Below are 14,501 nucleotides of genomic sequence, written 5' to 3'. Positions count from 1 at the left end.
GCATGTACAATATATACTTCTTTGGTAAAGAACAAAGGAATTTTTTAATGCAAATGTACCAAAAATAGATTAAAAGAGTAACAACTTATGTTCAAAAATTTAAGAGTAGCAAAGCAAGAAGCAAAAATAAAGTATCAACGTCTAAACCAACAAATCAAACCATATAAATATCGTTCTCCCTGACAGCAGAAAGCACGATTTTGTTTTCAGAATCAAACGCTTTTCCCAGATGCTGGTTGAAAAGAACTTTGTAACCAGCATCCCAAAGTTGACCGATGAAGATGAAATTTCCTTTCAGTCCTTCTACATAAAACAGGTCCTCTAGCTTAATCGTCCTATATTTGAAAGTTCCACTGCATGTAACAATTCTTCTACTATTGTCACCAAATCCTTCTCTGTAAAATTTGTTAGGACTGACTTGTAACCGGTTAAGTGTCTAGAACTTCCACTATCTAGGTACCAAGTTTTTCCTAGATTTGTACTTGATCCAATGTCCGCATGAGAACTATCACATATTCCATCAGGGGAATCATTTATAACAGCCATAAGACCCTTTACATTCAGTCCCTCATCTTCAGAAGTCTCCTCTTCTTCTACCCATTCTTCAGTGCTCTCTTGTTTTGAAATAAAGGCTTTAGGCAAAGAGATGTTTTCCTTCTTCATATGGGCCACCGACTTCTTATACAACACTTCATAGTTCTCAGGACTTTGGGCTTCTTTCTTTTCCTTGAAGTCCCTAGCAAAATGGTTAGGGCTCCGACAATTAAAGCAATTGCTTGAGCTTTTTTTCTTTGAAGTGGATCTTCTCGTTGAGCTGCTTCCCTTGAATTGAGCTCTTTTAACCTTGTTTGCTATGCTTTCTTCATAGCGCTTGACGATAAGTGCAACACTAGCAACAAGTTCATTGGTGAGATCTTCATCACTTTCTTCACCCTGATCCAACTTGTCTGAATCGTTGATGTGCTTCATTATTTCCTTTTGAGACACTAGTGCAAAAGACTTTTCCTTGTTCGAGTGCTTCATGATTTACTTATGAAGAGCTTTGGTCTATTCATAATTTTATAGAAAAAGAATTCAGATCCATGGAATCGATATTCTCACCATTCTTAAGAACATCAACGTGAGGTTCCCAACTTTTCCCAAGAGATTCGAGAAACTTCAGAACCAACTGTGATGAATGATTGACGATTCCCAGCATGCACATATCATTAACCAAGAAGTTAAACCTATTGAAGGTGTGTGTATGAGACTCACCTTATCGAGCAAAGAAGTACGCATGTCTCCGATTAAGGTTGTTAATGGTCGTAGCCTAAACTTCCACAGTGCCTTAATAAGCCACTGTCAGCGTGTCCATCGTTTCTTGAGTTGATTCACAATTTTGTACCAGATGATACACGTGCTATGGAAGAGATTTTCCAATAGCAACCCTGGCTTTCACATCAAGACTGGGCTTTCTCTTGTCATCGTCATTATAACTCGTTGCTACCTTTTGCTTCAGTGGGCCAACGACAGAGTTTTTTGCCATGGGTTGGTACACAGGAACATGTGGACCTTTTTCAACAATATTTCTCATCTCATAGTCTATGGTTTCAAGAACTACCATGGCCTTGGTTTCCCACATGGGGAACTTGTGTTCATCGAACGGAAGAATTTTGTTAAAAGCAAAATATTTAGAATTGCTTGAAGACGACATGATTACTTGAGTGTATCACAAACCTATTTTGATACCAATTGAATGTTTGTGTTTGATCGGATACACTTCAAGTATGAATAAGAAACGAATAACTGATCTAAGCAAACTAATCAACAGAAAGTAAATAACACATAAGTTCTCCAAATTGTTCCTTTCACCAAGAAAAGAGGTTTTGTCTTCACCAAGAAGACGGTTTTCTCACAAAGACGATTGAAAGAAAGCCATGATCACTTATCCACAACATAAGGTTTTTCCCTAATGTTGTATATATACTATTCTATACATCTATATCGCATGATTAAAGGGATTACATCTAATCTATACTAACGATCAGATCCTTATCACCAAGATTACGAATCCGATATCTATTCTGTATTTATCTATTATAACTGCCTAATATACAAAAGATTACAATCGGATAATTATACTATGTGCTGATGCTGTTGAACTTGAGACGATGGCGTTGTTGACTTGTATAAGTTGATGCTGATAAATCAGTGTGACATGTGTTTGACTCATTAGATCATAAGGTGTGACCTTACACTCAGCTCAAAAAGACATGAGCCTCTCATCCATCAGCTCCATAATCCCCTCCTTGATGGTATCGAACATCATAGGAGTAGTCCTCAAGATACCACGAGTAACCTCATCCGAAATGAACTTGCGCAGCCTCTCATCAATCGGTTCTATGCCCGATCCAGAACCTGATCTAGAACCAGGACCTGAACCTCCTCGAGTAGTCATCACCATACTCAAATTGAAGCACAGAGATATAAACAATCAGAGTAAGAATCAAGGGGAAATCTCCCTACACAGTTCTCTTTATCCTCTCCAAGTATGCCCTTGTCTCAGGTACATATCTTGTGCTTCTAGTAGTACGGGCCCAATACTACCTTTCACACCTATCTGTACCCTCCTCAAGAGTCGTCCTGATTCCTCTAAGTCACCACTCCCACCGCTCGCAATACCAAGAATCGAAATCAACACCATTAGTTGCCTTATGCATGCAAGTTATACACAAATGGAATTACATAGACTGTCAAATGATGATTCTACCCTAAGTCCACAACCAAAAAAGGAACATGAAATAAGGCCAAATCAATCATTCTAGGGCTATATGATCCTAGTCGTATATAACTTTGAAAACATACACTTAGCAATTAACTAAGCCGATATCAATCCCAGGTAATACATAACATCAAATCCTCCTAGGCTATAAGGCATTACATAAATCAACAACTCTATAATATAATTTCTGAAGGTATCCTTAGCCGTATACTAGCATGCAATTCTCATATTAAGCATACTATTCCTAACACAAAATTATGGGTAACTTTGGGAACTACTTACTTGAACTCAACTGATTGCACACATCGCACCCTTTTTACTCAGTAAAAATCATTTTAGAAATTCAATTTCGTTTTTCTATAAAAAGATTATCATTTCCTCAGTTTGAGTTCTGACACACCCAAAAATGTGCCTAAATCTTTCAAACCAAGGCTCTGATACCAACTTGTAATAGCCCAAAATAGTGATACTTTTTTTCATTGAAAGACCATCAATTTCATTCATTAATTGTTTCGAAACCATCACCAAATTTAATATCCAAAATATCATAGTACAATTATTCAAAATGCGGAAATCACGAGGGGAGGAAGCTGTGAGATCACGTCGGGCCCTTCCTTTTTGAATCAGAAGTACCTAAAACCATAAACATAAACTATAAGCACAAAGCTTAGTGAGTTCCCCAAAGTACCACAAACCAAAGCATACAACAGGGCTTAACCCTGGGGTATAAACCAACCTGATATACACATATCGGCCCAGTCCTGGGGTGTATTTCAACCCGATCAACATATATGGGCCGTGTCTTAGGGTATCTTTCAACCAAAACATACAATAGTGAGCCCCGCCCTTGGTCTATTTTAACTTGAACATATACTAGTAGGCCCCGTCTTGGGGTTTATTTCAACCCATCATATTGTTGGTTTTATTAAGTGTTGTGTAAAATATGTACTTGTATAGCTTTATTTATTCTGAAATGGGCTAGTCCATTATCGGTTTTGCCTTCTAGTCTTATCCTATATATAGTGCATGCACGTAACTCTTTAGGGTTAATGCTTTCAACCCTAATTTCCGTTTGTACGCTCTTACAGAGAAGTTCCTCCTAGAGAATTTTTCTTGATTTGTTTAATCAAAGCATTAGGCACACTTTTGATCTTCATTGTTCCTGTCTTTAATTCATGCCTTTAACATAGAATCTATCGATATTATTATTTATTGTTCTCACAATTGGTATCAGAGAAGGAGATATGGTAATTATTTCGCTACTCTTCTGTCGAGTTTTGCTAGGGTTTTACGTTTTCATTAGATGTGTTCTTATTATCTCAATCGTCTTAATCGATTGTAGACTCTAGATCTAGATCTCTTGATATCCGTTGAACTCGATTCAAGTTTTACATATCTGGTTCTATATTTGTTTTAGTGAATTTTTGACAATATGCAGTACGAAGATCCTTATTCTCTTTCGTTCAATCTCTCGAGTAGTATTGGATCTACGAAAAGGATTCCAATCCTCTTTCCACAAGATTATGAAGTTTAGGCTTTGCACTTCGAAGATTACGTTCTTTGAATTGAAGAACATGGTTCCACGATATGGCATGCAATGACGTAGGAGACATACCCTTATACGGCGACCAGGAGGGTAATCAAAACTCAGGCTGATTATGATGCGCTTATTCTTGAACGTATTGCCGTTCCTCAAGACAAGAAGAATAAGCTAATGAGCAACAGAAAGGCTATGAGAATTATACGGTTTGCTCTTACTCCATACATTTTCTTCTTGTGAGTATATGTGATACTTAAAAAGCTATATGGGATAGGCTGAAGGAGCTTTAATCAAGTGATGCTGATTTAGAACATGTCACACCCCCAAACCGGAACGGCGGAAACGATCGGGGGCGGAGGACGTCATGTATAGTATAACAAAAATTGAATAATAGTAATCAAAGCAACAACAACCATTGTATTAATAGAATAAAGTTTACATTGTTTTCAAATCATATATAACTGACTCCAAAAGTATATAACAAGTAAAGACTCGAAGCTACTATGCTCCATCTTCTTGAACCGTGTGCGTGTACCTGTCTACTAGTGTCCTGAGAATACAAGTAGGTTTTGAAAGAGTATCAGCATTTAAGATGGTGAGTTCATAAGCGTTTTGTTTTAGAAAAAAGGTTCTATGTTCTTGAAAAGTACGTTGTGTTTCTCCAAGAAAACCTTATAATTTCTGATGTAATGAATGTTAAGTAAGAAGATTTGTACCAGTTTCCTTCTGCGACTACTTAGTGTATACAAATCATATACAATCCAATCGAATAAACAATCGATTGTGTGGTCCTGCCCCAAGCCCACAACCAAACAAGCAACAGGAAATAAGGCGGAGGCCACACATTCCACTAGTTGTTGGATCCTCATGTACATAACCATGATGTATTCACTAGATACTTACAAAATTGACTGTATTGGTCCTTTGAAATCTGTTGAAAGTGTTCCTCAAGAAAATCCAATATTTTCTAAGTAAAAGGATGATAATACCAATTCCTTCTATAACCACTTAGCTCACACTAGCTATGTATAAACCAATATCGGGCAGACAGTTAATTGTGTAGATTTGCCCTAAACCCACAACCAAACAAGGAACAGAGAATGAGGCAGAAACCACACATTCCACGGCCTATCGGATATTCTTCATATGCAACCCGGATGCATAAACTAAGGAATTATAGAATTATTAATGAATATTCGTTAGTTAAATGATAAACCGATTGTTTGCAGAGTACTGACGTTTGTCCTGGAAAATCCTATATTTTCCCTAAGTGTAAGTTGTTGTCTTAATTGTTCCAAAATTTGAAAAGTACAAGTATCTTCCATACTTATTTTTGTTAAATCATTGTTCTAAATGAAAACCCTGGCTACTACCAGTAAAGTATAGTAGTTTTATTACATAAAATAATACTAGTTGAAAACATATTGTTCTGTATACTGAAAGCGTTGTTAATACCCTCATGTGATCACTTAGTACATAGGAGTTATAGTAATCTAGATCGAACAGACAGTCGATTGGGTGATTCTGCCCTAAGCCCACAACCAAACAAGGAACAGGGAATGAGGCGGAAATCACACATCCCACTGCATGTTGGATGTTAATTTCATATCACCCTGATGTATATACTAAGCAATCCCGTAGTTATTAACGCTGATGACTGTTTGTTAAGTATATTATTACGTGAACGAGTCGTTGTTTCCCCTATGAGTTCTTAGAACCATGCTAATAGACGATAAACACTACGACGTACTTCGGACGTCGTAAACTGAAATGATGTTTGTCACCCTCGGTTGACTGTAGCTAATAGTCAGGGTGTGGGATTGTCAATCCCGTATACATCTATACACAAAGTCATGCTCTCCCTCCATGAGACTTTGGTTCCTAAGGAGTAGACTTCCCAGAAGTCGTGTCTCTCGATATAGTTCTCGCAACAAATTCACGAATAATGCTATGAAAACTCCTTTTTGTTATTATCACATATTATTGTAAAAATAATACCTTTGTTCATAGTTCATATTTAGTAAGTACTGCATTCAAATGTGTGTAAATAAGAAAATATAATAAACTAAATTATATTTTTAAACTACGATTTCTTGTGTTTTACTTGTATTTCCCCCTGAAAACGTTAAAATGGTGAAAGCGTAGGGGTATGAACTCACTGTTGGTTGTGTGTATGTGCCGGACAATGAGACTAGATATGATGACCCTCGAGTTTGTTGTACGCAAAGATAACGGAATCCGAGACTCGATCGAAGTGGAATAGTGAGTTTGCAGCCAAGATTCACGATGCAGGGCTGATTGCGGCCGTGAAAGGATTTCGACCGTGAATTGTTCTTGGACGTGAATGGTTCTCGGCCGTGAACGGTCTTTGAATGGTTTACGGCCTGTTCTTGGTGAAATATGAAGATTTGAAGGGTTTACGGCCATGAACTCAAGAACAACAATGCTTGATTTGATGAAAAACGGATGTTTTGATGCTCCAAAACGAGTTCCAAGGCGGATAGAGTGATAGATGAAGGTAAATCTTGTGTTTTCAGGTGATGATTTTTAGATAGAGAAAGGGTGTTCGCAGCCAAAAAAGTATAAATGAGGGTAGGAGTCATGTATATATAGGATGGGTGTATGGTCGATGGTGGGTCCACCAACCGTGAACGGGTTTATGGCCGTGATCGGGTTCACGGCCGTGAACACCACTCAGACCGGATTTTGCTGATTTTCGAAGGAAAACTCGGGTTTTCGCAATTTTGGTTCCGACTCTTATATAAAATCTATTTATATATATATTAATCATTTCCCAAGCTATAAGAATTTGACGGAACAAAATAAAATTCAAAATTTATTTAACGGAATCGGGCTAACATTAACGGAAAAAGTTTTGGGTTGTCACAGAACAGTCTGTGCAAACATTGCTCTTATCGGAGTTTGGAGCGTTTGTACAAAAACCTGATGAGAAGCTAGATCAGACGTTCAATCGCTTCAATCATCTGTTAAGCAGAATGCTGAAAAATAATCTTAAGAGTGAAGTTATTGAAAAAAAAAGCCACGTTCATGAATGGTCTTAGGTCTGAATGGAAAGCTATTGTGTCCACTGTGAAGGCACACGAACAATTTAAAAGCTATTCGGTGGCCAAACTTGTGGGAATTCTGAGATCTCATGAAGATGAAGTATCTAGGGAAGTGAAGCCATTTTCAGGTGTTGGATCCTTGGCACTAGTTGGGAAAGGAAAGAAGACTGCAAAAAACGACTCTAAATCCGAATTTCTTCAGATTGTGAACTGTCAAAAGAAGATTATGTTTTAATGGTGTCAAATCCTAAGAAGTTCTTAAAAAAGAATTACTTTTGCTATCGAAAGAAGTTAAAGCAGGGTAATTCTAGTTCCGAAAATTTTAGAGATGAGAGTTTCAAGAACTCTTAGAATGATGAAAAGAAGAAGGAAAAGAATTTTCTTGGTGATTCTGGCTATGAATGTAATTATTGTCATCGCAAAAATCACTTTGCCAAGGAATTCATGCTTAGGAAGCAGAACGAGAAGAGAGAGAGAGAGAGAGAGAGAGAATGAGAAGGACGATGTTTACTATGTTCAGAAGATAGAGGAGCTTAGGAAGAAAAACATATCGAATGTGAAGTCGCGTTGATTGTGAAGGAAGGAAGAGATGATGATGGACAAGTCGATGTATGGTCTAAAGACTTAGAGGACGATGAAGTCAGGAAACCCACACATGGAGGGTGTTTTGTGGTAAAGTCAGATAAGCAGGATTATGAAGGCAGGTTCTTGATGGTTCAGAACAGAGTTTCGGAACAAAGAGCGTATGCAAGTGATGGTGGTCAAATTTCCGAAAGTTGTTTTGCTGCGAAGAATGTTTCGGAGCAAGTGAAAGAGTGTGATAAGGTCGTTAATAAGGTACATTTTATACTCAAATCTCTTAACATTCCTGTGTCTCGTTATGATTCTGAATTAAACAATTTAAGATATATTGTTTCTAATTTTAGTGATACTTTAAAAAGAACTCGTCTTAGCAATACTAATCTGAATGATCAAATCAATAGGGTAACGTTTAAGAGTGAAAAGAGAAGATTAATAATAGAGGCTTTGGAATTAGAGCTTACTAGATCACGTGATGATGTTATTTATCTTAAAAGAGATAGTCTTGCACTTTTGAAAGAAAGGAATATTTTTTGTTTAGTTGCTAAGCGTTTATATTTCAATACTACTCAATTGCATCTGGATTGTGAAATAGGGAAAGGTTTGTATAAAATGATTTTACCCTTTCTAGAATTAAAAGAGGAAGAAATCGATGTTGATTGTTGTTAATGTGAATCGATTGTTTCTTCAGATGACGTTTTTTATTCATATAGGGTTGGACTTGAGAAAATCGAGGAATACATTCAGTCTAAAGATCACAAAAATATGTTGAAAGAAATGTTAAATGAAAAGGATAAGGAACAAATCAAATCTAATATTATGCAAAAATATGACGCATTATGCAAGAAATTAAATTCAGAAAATACATTTGATTCCGAAAACATTTATGAATTTGATGAAAGTGATATGAGTGAAATTTTTTTTGAGGATGAAATTGATTGTTCTGTGTTTGTGTAAAATATTGATGAAACTAAGAAAGGTTTAATTTCAGAAAACGCAATCGATTTGTTCGAATTGTTGAAAATAATGGTTTTAAAGCTTAAAAAGAAAAGGAAACTGTTTTTCCGATAGTCCAATCTGTTCTGAATCAAGTTTTTGTTAAGACAGGATTGGACAAAAATAAAGCATCTAAACTAACGTCCCTGGTTGCTGATGACAATGCAAATGGATGCGATGAATTCTTCTGGTCCAAGCCAATTTGTCACACCCCCAAACCGAAACGGCATAAACGTTCAGGGTTGGATGACGTCATATGTAGTATCTAAACAATTGCATCATAGTAATCAAAGTAAACACAACCATTACATTGAATATATATAAAAGATATTTACATTTGTTTGTTTCATATTTATATACATCAAAAGTAACAGAAAGATAAAGACGTGACTCGAATTCGCTCTGTCTTCTCAAAAGCTGCCAGGATACCTGTCTACTGATTTCCTGAGAATACAAGCGGTTTTGAAAAGAGTATCAACATAAAAGCTGGTGAGTTCATAAGCATGTTTTTGTAATGAAATCCTGTTAATGAATCAGTGAAAAAGTTTGTATATTTTCCAAGAAAATCCAATATTTTCTAACATATGTATTTGTTACAGTGTTCCATGAAGTATTAGTTTGAATGCTTGATTACCACCAGATGAATTGTATATTATGGTTTTGAATGTAAAACCCCTTTTTGTATGAAAACCCTGGATAACACCAGTATGTATATTAGTCTTGTTAATTAAAATAAAACTATGAGTTGAAATCTCTGGAATCCTCCAGTTGTATTATGAAATAGTTCTATTAATGAAAATAAAACTAAAGAAGAATGAAATCCCATAAACAAAAAGGTTAGTTTATACTATTGTGAGTTGTATAACCATGCTTGATATGACCTAGAGACCTTTACGACATTCTTCAAGTGTCAGATATATGACATTTGTCACCCCACGCATGCCTACCTAACTGTAGCTAGCAGTTTAGGTGTAGGATTGTCAATCCCGAATAGATCAATTCACAATTCTCACGCTCTCCCTCCAGGAGACTCTGGTTATACTATGATAGGATTTAGTTCAGTACACAAAAAGGGTACAATTTTGAAGTAGAGTCTCACAATTCTGTATAATCTACTTTACGTGCAGTTCTGTATTAATCTATGGTATTTAAACCCGTGTGTATACTTTATAGAGTAATAATTATACTTAAATAATTATGTAATAAAGTATCCTTGTTACCCGAGAATATCATAAACTATGTCTACCATAGTTTATATGTATAGCAATGTATAAGCTCTGGATTTGTAATACTGTATATTGAAATCCCAAACAACACCTATTATAGTTTGCATGAATATTATGTATTTGGTTCATGAATTGATCTGAAAACTATGCAATTTGGCAGTAAGTCGAAAACGTCCCTTATGCTCAGCATAATACAAAAGGGATAAAATATCTAAATATTTTATGAAATGTGGAAACCGTGTGACTATATCCATTGCATCAGTTTTAAGTGTTTTGAAATTATTTTGTATAAATTCACAAATCATTTGTGTTTGGCTTGTACTCTCCTCCTGAAAACATTAAAACCATAAAAGTATAGGGGTATGAACTCACTGTTGGTTGTGTGAAATGTCGGACAACGAAACTGGGAGTGAAGACCCTCGGATTGATGTACGCGTCACTTAACGGAATCCTAATATCAATTAAATACATATATGCATTTTATTAATGAAACCATTATTTATAGTGTTGGAAAAACACTTCTTTTGGTTTAGGAATGTTACCGGGAATCGATTGAATCAGAGAAAGCGGGTTTTCAGCCAAGTTCACCACTTAGGAAGGTTTGCGGCCGTGAAGGGGATTACGGTCGTGAACTGTTCTCGGCTGTGAACAGCCCCTTCAAGGGTTTACGGCCGTGAACGGTGTTCTTGAAGAAAATATGAACTTTTGAAGGGTTCACGACCATGAACGGTTTGCGGCCCTTGAAGGTTTGAAGATTTGAAGGGTGTACGACCGTGAACTCAAGAACAACTATGTTTGAATCGACGAAAAAGTTAGTGTTAGATGCTCTAAAACGTGTTTTAAGGTGAATGGAATATTAGATGAAAAGAAAACTTGAGAAATCTCGGGTTTTTGGGTGGGGGTTTTAGAGAGAGGACGTGTGTTCGCGGCCAGAAAAGTGTTGATCAGGGTAGAGGTCACGTATATATAGTCTGGGAGTATAGTCGGTGGTGGGGTCCAGCCATGAACGGGTTTACGTCCGTGATCGGGTTCACAGCCGTGAACACTAGTCAGGCCGGAAACTGCTGATTTTTCGAAGGACACTCAAGTTTTTCGCGCGATTTTGGTTTCGACTCATATATAAAATTCAATTATATAACTAAAATGATTTTCCGAACAAAAGGAATTTGACGGAACTCAATAAAATTCAAATTTTATTTGACGGAATTTGGCTAACATTAACGGAAAAAGATTCGGGTTGTCACATCATCCCCCCGATAGAGGGAATTTCGTCCCGAAATTCAAACATAGAATACAAATCATGGACCTTCACTATCGGTATGCGACTTTGTTTCGTTCTTTTGACTTCTCGATCCATGATAACGGCTGGCGCTTCCACGAAACTGAGGTTCTCGTTGATCTCGATCGTGTCAAGAGGGATCACAAGGGTTTCTTCGGATAATTACTTTTTAAGTTTCGAGACGTGGAAGATGGGATGAATATTGCTAAGCTCTTGGGGTAAACGAAGTTTGTATGCTACGGGACCGATCCTAGCGAGGATCTCGAATGGTCCTATGTATCTCGGATTCAACTTACCACGCTTTCCAAAGCGTATCATGCCTTTCCTGGGTGAGACCTTCAATAGAACACGGTCACCAACCTGGAACTCCAAGGGTTTCGTCTCTTATCAGCGTAGCTCTTTTGTCTATCTCTTGAAGCTTTTAGTCGTTCCAGGATTTGTACTATGTTTTTTGTGGTTTCACGGATGATTTCTGGGCCAGTGAGAGAGCTGTCGGGAATTTGACCTCTAGCTAGTTGCGTGTCACCCACATCATCCCAACACAGAGGGGATCTGCACTTACGACCATAAAGGGCTTCAAATGGTGCAGCCATGATTCTAGTGTGATAGTTGTTGTTATAAGATAACTCGACCAAGGGCAAATGGGTGTCCTACGACTTGCCAAAATCTATAACACGTACACTTAACATCTCTTCCAATGTCTGAATGGTCCTCTCACTCTGCCCGTCTGTCTGTGGATTGTAAGATGTGCTCATATCCATCTTAGTTCCAAGAGCCTTTTGCAGTGACTGCCAAAATCTCGAGGTGAATCTGCTATCTCGATCGGAGATAATGGACACAGGCACACCATGCAGATGAACTATCTCTTGGATGTAGATTCTTGTAAGTCTCTCCATTTTGAATGTCTCTTTGATTGGCAGGAAGTGGGCGGATTTAGTCAATCGATCGACAAATTCCCAGATGGCATCGTACCCACTTGGAGACTTGGGCAACTTAGTGATGAAATCCATCGTAATCCTTTCCCACTTCCACTAAGGTATTTCTGGCTTCTAAAGTAAACGTGAGGGATTTTGATATTCCACCTTCACCTTGGCGCAAGTCAGGCACTTGCCCACGAAGGTAGCGATCTCTGCTTTCATGTTTGGCCACCAATAGAACTTTTTGAGATCCAGGTACATCTTATCCGAACCTGGGTGAACGGAGTATCTAGTCTTGTGAGCCTCGTTCATGACAACCTCCTTATAACCGCCGAACTTTAGAGTCCATATCCGGTTCATGAAATAGTTAACTCCATCTCCTCTGATCTCCAAGTTCTTTTCCATTCCTCTCAAGGCTTCATCCGAACTGTTCTCTGGTTTTAAGGCTTCCAGCTGAGACTCTCTGAATTGAGCGGACAGATGGGAATGGATGGTCATTGTCAGTGCCTTCACTTTACGACCTGAATATTCCTTCCGGCTGAGGGCATCTGCTACCACATTGGCCTTGTCGAGATGGCACTCATAATCACTGAGTAGCTCTACCCACCGCCGTTGCCTCATGTTCAACTCTTTCTGATCGAAGATATGTTGCAACCTTTTATGGTCGGTGAAGACCGTACACTTGGTTCCATAGAGATAATGTCTCCAAATCTTTAATGCAAAGACCACTGCTCCCAACTCTAGATCGTGATTTGTATAATTGAATTCGTGTGTTTTCAGCTATCTCGAGGCATAGGCAATAACCTTTCCTCATTGCATGAGCACATAGCCTAGGCCCTGATTGGACACATCGCAGAAGACAACGAAATCCTTCGTCCCTTCAGGCAGATACATGATAGGTGCGCTGCTTAGGGTCTGCTTCAATGTTTGACACATAGTGTCTTGCTTTTCTCCCCAACTAAAGGGTACATCTTTCTAAGTCAGGGTGGTTAAAGGCATAGCAATCCTGGAGAAATTCTGGATAAACCTGCGATAGTAGCCAACGAGACCCAAGAATTGACGGATTTTTGTGGGCATCTTCGGTGCTGAACAATTCTCGATCGCCTTGATTTTGGGAAGGGTCCACATGTATTCCTTCCTTGCTATCCACGTGACCGAGGAAAGTTACCTTTCTGATTCAGAATTCACACTTAGAGAATTTTGCGTATAGTTTCTCCGCCCATAAAGTTTATAGCACTAGCCTCAAGTGTTGTCTGTGATCTTCCTCACTCTGAGAGTAGAAAAGTATATCATCAATGAATACTATCACGAACTTGTCTAGGAAAGTGCGGCACATCCGATTCATCAGATCCATGAATACTGCGGGTGTGTTGGTTAGACCAAAGGGGATAACTACAAACTCGTAGTGACCATAGCGAGTCCGAAATGCTATTTTGGGAACATCACTTTCATGGACTCGCAACTGATGGTACCCTGATCTCAGGTCTATCTTTGAGAAGTAGCAAGATCCTTGGAGTTGATCGAAGAGATCGTCGATTTTGGGTAGGGAATAACGGTTTTTGATGGTAAGCTTGTTCAATTCAAGATAATCTATGCACATCCGAAAGGATCCGTCTTTCTTTTTCACAAACAAGACCAGGGCTCCCCACGGCGAGGAACTTGGTCTGATGAATCCCATGCTGAGTAGCTCATTGAGCTGGCTGGATAACTCTTGGAATTTTGCGGCGCTAGATGGTAAGGGGATTTGGCTATAGGGGTAGCTCCGGGAATTAAGTCGATACGGAACTCGACTTAGCGCTCGGTAGGGATTCTAGGAAGATCTTCGGGGAAGACATCAGGAAAGTTGCAGACTTCGGGGATGCTCTCGAGGTCTTTAACTTCCTGCTTCTCATTAACGACATGGGCTTGGAATGCATGGCACTTCTTTCGTATATATTTCTGGGCTTTGATGCATGAAATGATACGAAGGTTTGAGCTGAGTTTATCACCATAGACTATGAGGGTTTCGCCCGAGGAAAGATTGAGACGAATGGCTTTTTCATAACAAAGGATATCAGCACGATTGGGGATCAACCAATCCATGCCGATGATGACATCGAATCTTTTTATGGAAACTGGCATAAGGTCGATTGGAAAGG

The sequence above is a fragment of the Lactuca virosa genome, chromosome 1 (genome assembly GCF_052849685.1).
Source record: "Lactuca virosa cultivar CGN04683 chromosome 1, Lactuca_virosa_CGN04683_v6, whole genome shotgun sequence".
Classification (NCBI taxonomy): Eukaryota; Viridiplantae; Streptophyta; class Magnoliopsida; order Asterales; family Asteraceae; genus Lactuca; species Lactuca virosa.
This window is presented reverse-complemented; position numbering follows the sequence as displayed.